Below are 11,365 nucleotides of genomic sequence, written 5' to 3' on the forward strand. Positions count from 1 at the left end.
GTCTTTCTGTTCATGTAAAGTCTGCGCATCATTAGCAAGTGCAGTAGGTCTGGTCTGGACATCACAAGCACAGTAAGATAAACTTCTGTAAGAAGATAAACCTGTGTAGTAGCTAGTAAACAGAGATGTTCCTCTCTCTCACGGCACATAGCCAGATTTCGTCCCTGAGACAACAGAGAAACAAAAAACCTGTGGTAAGGTTGCCATGTTAATACACACACGCTTACACATTTCAAATCAGAATATGGCTCAATCAGGATTTCTATTTGAACAATGAGATAATAATATATTACTAAAAATAGATGTCATTGATGTGTTTGATCACTTCCAACCTTGCAGGTCAGTTAAGGACACTTTTTATCCTTTTTTTTACCATTTGACAATTGCTTAGGTCATCATTGGTATTAATTTGCCTTATTGTTCTTTGCTAAAAATACCAGTACATAAGTGTGTATTTTTGACTTATTTAATGTATAAATATAAATTAAAATGTTGTACTGTCTTCATTAGCAGAAGGGTTAGATAGTTCCATTTTGAAGCACATTTAAATGCAATGTAAATTGATATCAGGATATTGGTTAGGTAACACATTTACTGACATAAAGAGTAGACTGTTTTTATTTTGATTGTAGCTAATGAAATAAAGAATGCAATTGCTTTTGAATCTAATTCCCCTCATCTTTTTAAATTATTTAGTTTTTAGCTACTGTGCAGACGCCACCAAAGCCAAGCAGTCAGGGTTAAAAAGGGTTCTCGGTGCTAAGTACTGGTTGACCTGATGAGAGGGGCTCAGGGATTATTCCCATGTAAAGACAGAAGTTTTTCTCCCGCTAACCGTTTGTTACCCGCCGGGCCGCTCTGAGGCCCCCTGGTGGTAGGGTAATTAATGTACCAAAGGCCAGCCAAGCTGCAGTAACACCCCTGAATCCACAGAGAATGAGCGGAGCCATGGGTGCTCCTAATCCTGTTTGCGGCCATCGGGAACTACCCCAGTCCCAGACGGAAGACGGTGGATTGCGAGAACAGTGGACAATAGCCCAGCGGAGGGAGAGGGGATGAGGGAGGGTGGGACAGAGTGTGAGGGACAGCGAACCTGTATTCACCCTCACCCCACGCCTCTCCAACTGTTTCACTGCTTTTGTTGGTGGGAAAAAATCTGCAGAACCTCCCTCTCCTCATGGCATATGTGAGACACTCAACCTCCATTTTCTTCATTCAGTCAGTTCATTTGAACAGGAAAAGGGCATGGCAGTAAACAGCTTTGCAAAAGAACCAGCCAAGTTCATTTTCATCCATAGTGTACTTTTGCCACGTAAGTCCAAGGTCCTCACCCACACCAAGACGTGGCAGCACATCACCCCAACCCTCATCCACCTTCACTGGCTCCAAGCTAAGTCCTGCATCAAATTTAAAATCCTCCTCACCTACAAGTCCCCCCATGCCCTGGCCCCATTGTACCTCTCCAACCTCCTCCATCCATACACCCCCACCCCGAAACCTGCAGCCCTCAAACGTTGGCCTGCTCCCCATTCCCCACACAAGACGCTGTACCTTCGGAGACAGAGACTTTAGTGTTGCTGCCCCATCCCTCTGGAACCCCCCTCCCTGCAGATATCCAAAATGCTACATCCTTGGACATATTTAAAAAAACACCTAAAACACCACTTCTTCACCACAGCCTACAACCTCCCTTAGTATAGCCACTGTAATTCTGTAAAGTGTCTGTGGGTTACATGAAAGATAACAGTATTATTAACAGTCTGGCTAGTCCACACAGCATTCAGGGATGGGAGAAAAACATAGTTTTATCGGCATTTCTATAAACCAATCACAATCGTCTTGGTGCCTTTGCAAAATAGCCTCAGGAAGGAACTTGTGTTGGTGGAACATGTTCAAAAGTAGTTTTAGTCGTGAAACAGAAAACTGGTCTGGCGGTCTGGATTTACCCTGCAGAGATCTGGGGACCAGTTAAGCATAGTCCTCAGAAATCCACCACAGGTTAGAACACTAACACAAAGAAAGAGGAAGGTGAGGGAAATCTGGCCTAAAAAGAAGTCGAATTTCCGGCGGCACCTGAACAATCCCGGCAGTGGAACGTTGTCAACATACTCTCTCACCACTACTCATACGGACACTAATATAATCCGCTGCCTTGGGGAGGACTAAGCAAGAGAGAAATGCATGGTGGTATTCCAGCCCGCAGGTTTGTCCCCTTCATCTCCCCTCTTTCTTCAGGGGGTTCAGCCCAACCCCGCCCTCTCCTGAACATCCCACTTCCAACCCCAAAAAATCCAATTAGACTCGTTCATTAACAAACCCAGCAGGAGAGGTACAAACAGAGCCCTGTGCACAGCCACATGCTCACACAATAACACATGTACACACACACACACACAACACCATCTGCACCTGTGCGTGCTCCCACGCTGTGAGGTGTAGACAGGGCCCATGGCGCGACAAACGCTGTCGCGAGTATGTTGACTCATTTCCGACAAGGCTGCTAAAAACTAATACGAAATGTCCAGCTCGGCACAGGCCGAGCTCTGTGCTCGGTTTTCCATGATGCAATGTCCCCAGGGGACAGACACAACACTATGTCTCACTGCGACACCCTATTACAGCATGTGCACTACCTCACAGCTCAGACTCTCACCACCCTCGGACTGACAGGTTGGTTAGAGCAAAACACTGCCTTAGAGGAATTCTCCACACAAATGTGGCATATGGAAAAAAATCTGAGTATGTTACTATGTAGCTCATCAAAATGTGGTACTCTCTAATAGGCTACATGATTGATAAGTCATTACTTTTTACAGTACTGCGTCATTATGTTGGAAGTTTGTCAAAAATCCTTTTTTCTAGTGAAAATCCTGCTCCAGCATAGCTTGTTAGCTTGTTAGCTTTTTACTTTTTTTACGTTGCTAAGATGTCTCCAGTGGACCAGTTATACCACTTAAGTTTTGGGAAAGGTAATTTGCACCATTCATTGACAACAAATTAACATTTGAAATTGGAGACTTGATCGCCTTCTGTGGCTCCAAGTGTACAATTTTGAAAAAAAGCCCACCTTACAAACTGCAGTTGTACAGACTAAAAGAAGTGAGCATTTACTGAAATGCTGATGCATTTTTTTTCCCATGATTGTTTTTTATTTTTTTGGTAGTTCTTACACTGCTGATGTTTGTTCAATGGTTAATTTTTACTGCACGTTTCACTTACCTCGGAAGCCAAAATTGGGAATGACGTCACACCCGAGTTGACGGCGTTCCATTAACAAGTTGGATTGTCATTGTTTTCATTAGCTCCAGCCAGGTCAGCCATTTTGTCATGGTTGGGGTCCAGCTGGCCGTGAGTTTTGGTCATCATTTTCTCTGCATTCTCTGTCGTCTTGCCCTGTTTGTTTTGGTTTTCTTTCCCCTCTCCTGTCTGAAGCCAGCTGATTGCCCACACCTGCCTCCCGTCTACAATCAGTGATCCTCTCCGCCACACCTGCTCGTCATCACCCGCTCCCGCCTTTCACACCTGCCTGACATCATCATCAACCTCAGTATATGTACCCCGGCTCTTCACCCGCTCTTCACCTGATTGTGTCTTCAGCAACGTGGGTGTCAGCATAAAATCAGCGCCAAATTTCTGTCCTGTATGTTCTTGTGCTTACCTTCCTTGTGCTTTGCTTTCAGTTCCATTTCCCTCCAGTCAGCTGGCTTCGGACCCCGGTCCCTCTCCCTCGGCGCCCCCTCCTCATCACCGTCTCAACTCCTCGTGCCTGTCTTCTCTTCGGCCACTCTCCCACGACGTCCCCTCGTCACCACCTCTACTCCTCGTGCTTGTGTCTCCTCCTCGGCCTGCACTCCCGGTTCCTCCCGGGTCCCTCGTCCACTCCACTCTCCTCTCCTGGTCCCCGATCCCTCGCCTGCTCTCCAGTCCTCCGCCTCCGTGTTCCCGACGTCCGCCTCACCGCTCCCACTCCCTTCCTCCACTTTCCTCAATAAATACTTTCCCTGTGAGCCGTGCAATTGAGTATGTCCTTCTGTCCCACAACACATTGTTTGCAATGGCAGTATATGACAACCCATTACGCAGTTTTTTTGTACATACAAACAGCGTAACATGTCCACAGATAGAATATGGGCCGTGTTGCATGTTCAACTGATTTAGAAACACATAACACTGAAGAATAAGAACTGTATGTTACCACTGCAATCACAAGTGGGGTGTTTGCCGGTTTCGAGTTCGGAAATCCGAGGTCACGGGGCGTGTTTCCGACTTTGACCTTGAAAAATCTTCTGAGTACAAATGGAACACTAATGCTGCGTTCTATTTTTCTCAACAAGCCAACTCAGCCCTCGGATATGACGTCACTTCCACACTTCAAGCGGTACGTTATGCGCGTCTGAGCAAAAGCATGGACGCTACCGGGAAAGCTGGTTTGCGGTAGTACTGGCCGAGTACCAGGCACTCCAAAATAAATATGTGCTACACCTACACAACATTAAGGAAGAACTCCATGAAGGAAGAGGACACGTTGCTTATATTTCAGTATGTTTGGTCAAGTGAAAACATTTATGGTAGATAATGTTTGCCCGCTAGCTAGCAGGAAATGGGCTAAAAACCAACAGTGGCGTCGCCACTGCGTTAGCCACAATAGCCACATTAGCAATGCTAGCCACGTTTAGCAACACCTGTTTGAAACAAGTTTTCATTCAATATTGCACTCACAACAAGACAGATTCCCATACCCACAGACAGTGATAAGGACGCAGTAAGGTATTGCGGTAATACAAGTGATTGTAATTGTCATTTAAACAAACAAAGCAGTCCAAAAACAATAAAAACAATTCATACTTACAAGTCACACAGGGCGCAGCCATTTTGGATTCTGTATCGGAATTCTTGCTCGGTGTCCTCTGAATTTGACCGATCGGGAAAGTTCGGCATCCGAGTAATGGGGTGTGTTGGTGTGTGTCTCTAGGCAACGTCCTGTCTTTCTCATCGGAATTTGGACACAGATAGATAATAGAACGCAGCATTAGACTGACTCCCAAATTTCAAGATGGCAGCGCCCGTGTCCGGGATATTTTGCCTTCACCTCTGTACAGTGGGAGGAAGTAGAGACGTGTCGTCTATCTTTATGTACAGAACAAGGCAAATGGAAAGTTTGCTTAGCTTTAAAGCTAAGCTAATCTGACACACATTGCTGCTAAATGTTTTTTTTTATTTTTATTTTGTTTGTTTTTTATGTTGCCCAATGCTGTTAATTACCTCACCAATCCAACCCTGACCGTTTTGGGGAGGACATTGCTGGCTCATCTTTGATTGTTTTCTGTTTTTTGTGCACTGGAGAGGAGCTGCAGGAAGAAAAAAAAGGAAAGTCATGTCAGTAAGTTCAACCGGAGCTTTCTCACTCTTCACTCTTAATTCCAGCCTCTACGCTCTGGTTCCTCTGGTCAGGACCAATAATTACAAGCATCATTTATTCCAACACCACTCTGCTCTAACGGGAAATCCAGTGTAATTAGGATTAACTGTAACTGTCTTAATCACTTTCATTGAACCGTGATGAACTCAATCTCTCATTCGGACCGTTATTGATGTTTTATTTCCTTCTAATGCTGGAAAAAAAATAATTGCTCACTTCTAGGGCAAATAAAGCTGACCCTCAAGGCATGCTTTTTTAATGACGAGGAGACCACTTGGCCTGAATCTGAATCTGCTTGGTCATAGTAATACTTTGTTATTTCAGAAGAATTTCCACATGTCTGTGCTTTATTTCATTATTTATTTTTCAGGAAACTTTCATTTTTACTCCACTAGATATCCTAAATAAAATGTAAACTTTTACTTCACTACATTTCCCCTCAGCGTCTTTGTTACTCGTTACCTTCTAGAAATGTTGTTGTACGTTGGAGTGAACAAAAAACTTTTGTTTTTTTCGTTTTTATCTCTTGATGTCAGACTTTGAATTTGATATTTAAGAAGGTGTGGGAACCCTGATTATTGTGCTTCACTATAAGGAAGCCACAATAACATTCATAATAAAAGTAAAAATACATTATTTTCCCAGCTCTGGCAATTCGCAGCCCTCCGGAGCAGATACGCAGAGCCTCAATTTTTACCGGATGGCGTAAAGCTCAGCAGCAATTCAGCACATGACTGACAGTGCGGGACAGAAGTCAAGAAACAAAATAAAACATCCAGTTAAATTTCAAAATAAAATACACCGTTCTCTGATCATATTTCCCTGCACTACACCTTGAAAATGTCATAACGGACGGAGACAGGCCTGAAGTTAACAGTTGAGGTTTTGTGGTTCTGTTTATGGAAACTACATCCTGTTATATCACGCAATCATACGTGAATTTGCGAGATCTTGTGGATCCTCGTGACTACAGCTGTCAGCCATGGCTGCAGCCGTTCCGCAACAAATCTGGACCTGGTGGGTATTGACGGACGGCGGAGCACAGATCCAAGACACAGCAGAACCGATCCGCAGTTGGTGTAAATCAGGGGTACAACTTTTACCCAAGCAATGCTCTAAAACAGGGGTCTTCAACAGGGGGTCCGCAACCCCTAGGGGGTCCGCGGAGGTACTGCATGGGGGTCGCGAAAGTTTTGGTTGATTAGACTTTTTTTTATATTTCCCCCCCCCCCCCCCCTGCAAATTTTTCCACTAATTGAAATGTCTTAAAATACACATTAACATGAATTCAACACACTGTAGTAAACAGATAAATGGAGGCAGAAGATGTCTTTCAGTCATCAATGCACACATGGCACTATAGGACCAGTTTGATATAACACAATTTTATACAATATATATAATTAGGGGGTCCCCGCTCCATCTTGCCATTAGTTTGGGGGTCCTTGGCCTGGAAAACGTTGAAGACCCCTGCTCTAAAAGGTGACTTTGATCTCCACCAAGTAATTTTCTGGGAAGACACTTAATTCTACTCAAGAGTTGCTTGTAAAGTACTTTACACAAGATTTACGTCCAACCCCGGCCCGGAAAATGAGCAGGATTGGAAAGCGGGGCGGGAAGCTGCTGTTGAGATGGCAGGTTGGCAGTAGGCTTTAGGCTGGGATCCATCCACCGCTGCTACTGGCCAGCGTAAACAGTGCCTGGCAGCCCTGCTCCACACACAAACCCACCCCAGACACCCTGCTACCTCCTTGTGTCACACATTGCGCTGACACACCAAACAGAAATGGAAAACATGTGCTCACTCGAGGAGTCAAAGGAGAGAGAAGTGTACACAGGGCTCTGTAGTTCCCACAGCGAGGGATGCATGATGCTTCCCGCTTTTTCTTCAGACTCAGCCCTTAAACCCAAACTGACGCATCCCTGCAAAAACACTGGGGGATGTTTGTCTGATGTCCCCTGATCAAATTACACAAAACTGGTCAAGCTCATAGTGTAACCTCTCTTCCCCTGTGTGTCTAAGAAGCTTTGCATATTACAGTATATTACAAATATCATAAAATTACTTAATATACTTATTATCTTAAGTACTAAAGATTAATCAAGTACGGAAGGAATAAAACGCGTTACATATTAAAATATTAGAATACATTTTCTACACACCTGACAACATTAGCTCTCTGGCTCTCTCTCTCTCTCTCTCTCTCTCAATTTCAATTTTCTATTTCATGTTGCATTATTGGCATGACAAAAAATACATCTGCGTTGCCAAAGCACAATTACAAACACAGTGTACATATAATCAATGAGTAAATACATCTGATATAATGATACAAGTAAACAGGATACTTATGATAGGATTTTAAATACTAAACAGATTACGTGCATGTCCCTCAAAGGGTACTTTGAAACAATAACAAAAAAATAGAAAAATAAAAATGATAATATATGAAATTCTCTATTTATTTTGCCATTTATTGTGGTAGGAGAAGACATATTTAGCTGCTAGCCATGCTGTGCTTTTATCTTTGCCTAATAAAAAAGAATCCTTTTGTGCTCAGTGTAGGTAGTGAAGCCTGGCATGTTTTTCAAATTTTTGAAATATTTAGTTCATAAGTCTTCATATTTGGGACTTGCACATAGGAAATGTAATTCTGTTTCAATATCCCGGTGGCAATGTGCACAGACACATTCCTCTCTTGGTCTCCACACATTTTAATGTCGACCTCTTTCAATTTCCAGCTCATGCTCACTGACTCTGTATTTTGTTCAAATTTGTATTTCTTTTGGATTTTTTTGTTTTGAGACATTCAGCCAATTGGATATCTCTGTTCAGGGATTCATAACAAAGGAGCTGAACAGTGCTGGCTGCTCAGGAGAGCTTTGAATGCAATGGATTTTTTATCAGCTTGATCTAAGTGCTGACAAAATTGAATTGACTTTTTTTGGAGTTGAATTTTAAGAGGGTTTTGAGAGTTCTGCTCTGCATGCATTGTTTGGGGTGTTCGGGGTACACTTTTACAAATAATAAAGAGCAATGATTTTACAGAATTCCAATTGTAATTTTTCAGTGGTAGTTTTACCCCAGTTTTTACATTCTGGTTTCGAAATCGAGCCCCAAACTTCGCCTCCGTAAAGCATTATTGCTGTTATCAGAGAAATTTTTAGCCAAATTCTTGCAGGAATATTTGTTTTTCTAAATTTGCATTTGATTGCATTCAAAGCTCTCCGAGCTTTATTACACAGCGTGTTTATGGCCAAGTTACAACTCCCTGATGCACTAATCTCAACCACTCAGTAATTATATGAACCCTTTTCTTCTAGTCTGGTGTTTCCCAGAGTGAAGTTGTGACTCTGGCTATTTCCTTGAGATCTGGCTCTCCTCTAAAATAATAGAACACTGGTCTTTTTCAGATTGACTGTCAGTGCCCATTTCTGACAGAACGGCTCTAGGATGGACAGGCTCTGTTTCACACCCTTCTGTTGGGGACAACAGCACTAGATCATCAGCATAGAGCAGGAACTTGATGTTGGTATCTTAAAGTGTGAGACCTGGGGTTGCAGATTGTTCCAACATAGCTGCTAGTTCATTGATGTAAACAAGAAACTGCATCCCTGTCTCACTCCACGCCCTTTTTTTAAAGAATTCTGTTCTTTTGGAGCTAATATTTACTGCACATTTATTTTCCGTGTACAGTGATTTAATAGTGTAATAAACTTTACCCCCTAAACTGCTTCCAATAAGTTTAGTAAAAAAAAAAAGCCCATAATGCCATATTGAGTTAAATGCTTTTTTAAAGTCTATAAAACATGCAAATATTTCCGCATTTTTAATGTTGGTGTAGTTTTTGATATGGGTGTTGCGAGTGTTAATGTGGTCAGACGTACAATATTTTGGTAAAAAGCCAGTTGGATTTTTACTTAGGACGTTGTGCTTGGAAAGGAAGGACAGTATTTTGGCATTAATGATACTGCAGAAAACCTTCCCCAGACTACTGTTCACACAGATGCCTCTGTAATTGTTAGGGTCCAATCTGCCCCAATAGGGGTGATGAGTCCATGTTTCCAGATCTCATGGAAATAATCAGAATTCAGAACAAGATTGAAGGTCTCTCTCTCTCTCTCTCTCTCTGGCTGTCTCTCTCTCCCTCTCTCTCTTCCTGCAGTGAAACCTCTACATTCCAGGAGAAATCGCAGAATCAACAGGCATGAAATTCATTTCTCACATGGCCGCATCTGCGTCTCCTAATCATAACCTGGACTGACAATTCAATCCTGCACTCCCTCGCCTGCTCCCTCCTCCCATTCCGGCTTCCCCACTCACACTCTGTCTCACCCAAAACTCCCTCACCTCCCACTGCCTCCTCCTTCGGCATCCCTAATTACATTGCTCCAGCCCCTACCCCCCTTGTTAGGCCCAACAAAAAACAATTAACAACGCCAACTATAATTACAGTAATGGCCGTATGGGAGCTAGTGACCTGGTTCCTTGCCACTGCTCCATCCAGCGTACCTCCCAGCAGCACGCCCACCTTCTGGCCTGTGTGCTGGGGAGCATGTTGCGGTGGGGTTGGGGTACCGGACGTGGTGTCAGGGTGTCTGAACTGACTGACTAATGGCTGGTCGGAGCTGGTGATTAGGCTACAAGAGGCTGCAGGGGGAGTCCAGTTTAGTCCCCTAGCGAGACATGTTTTCTCGGCTGTTACAGCAGGGGATGGAGGGAGGGGGGCACAAACACTCCAATTCATCATCTGTGTGCCTAGAATTATATGAAAGTGATGAATGTGTAAAGTCAGGTAAACGACTGAATTAGAGTAATGGCTGATTACAGCAATTTACCCTGAGCACTGCCAGGAATATACAGTACATTCCAGGCCGCAGCACACGATGCTGGCTAATCCCAGATGCCTGGGCCTGCAGAGTAAAGGGGTGGGATGGGAGTTGTGCAGGTTCTGGTCAATGTGAGTCCTTCACAGAGGCTGAGTGCACAACCAACCTTAAAACCCTTGGCTTAATGCAAAGTGCCAGAATAGAGCTGTGGGAATAGAAAAAAATGATCCATGAAAGGAAACTGGCCAAGTGCACCTGCAAAGGTGTTGACTGAATAATGCAGGACTGTGAAGGGAATGAAAAAAAGAATAAAAAAAAAAAAATTAAAATGTAAAGTCATTCTTTATGTAATACTTAATATAGCAGAAGGGGCCGCAATATCTCTCATCAAAACCCATCAACCGTAGCTCGTACATGGGAGGGGTGGAACACGCGCAGCAGGGCAAGGAGGCATTTCATTGGTTCTTTCCAAGCAGACAGCGAGACAGTGATTGGTGGCCGTTTTTACAGGATTACAGCGGCTACAGATGACTTATCTTTTTCGCTTCTTTTTCACAGCCCAACACGTATTTATTGCTGTTGGGGTGTAACAGCCATTTCAAACAATATATAAAAAAGTCAAAATTGGAAATAATTACCAATGCATTTAAACGTATTAAAGGATAATTCCAGTTTATTGCAGTAAATGGCTGCTGAGCTATAAACCATAAAAAAACTTATACAGGTCAAGTTTTGTACAGACCTGAACAGCTCGAACTAGCACTAGCACAGCAATGTATACGAAACGGTGATGCATTCACTTACTGTTGTACGTGCTGAACTGCAATGGAATTACTTAGTTTAGAAAAACAGTGAACAACCCACATGATCCGTCACCACAAATCAAAGACCTGGAATCTGGACTTGCAATTTTCTTCTGAAGATTTGTGATGGTGTGCTGTGTGATGTTGCTCATGCTTAATCAAAGTCTGCTGTCCAATACAGCACCAGCAGGCCTGATTAAAAGCTGCATGAGTCTGTTAGAGTGTCTGTACAGTGGTTGTAGTGTAGCGTGCGTCAGTACATGCCAGGGTGAGGGTGCTCTGGCAGTACGATGTTCCAGGCCCCCAGCTCCCT

The sequence above is a fragment of the Etheostoma spectabile genome, chromosome 3, assembly GCF_008692095.1.
Source record: "Etheostoma spectabile isolate EspeVRDwgs_2016 chromosome 3, UIUC_Espe_1.0, whole genome shotgun sequence".
Lineage (NCBI taxonomy): Eukaryota > Metazoa > Chordata > Actinopteri > Perciformes > Percidae > Etheostoma > Etheostoma spectabile.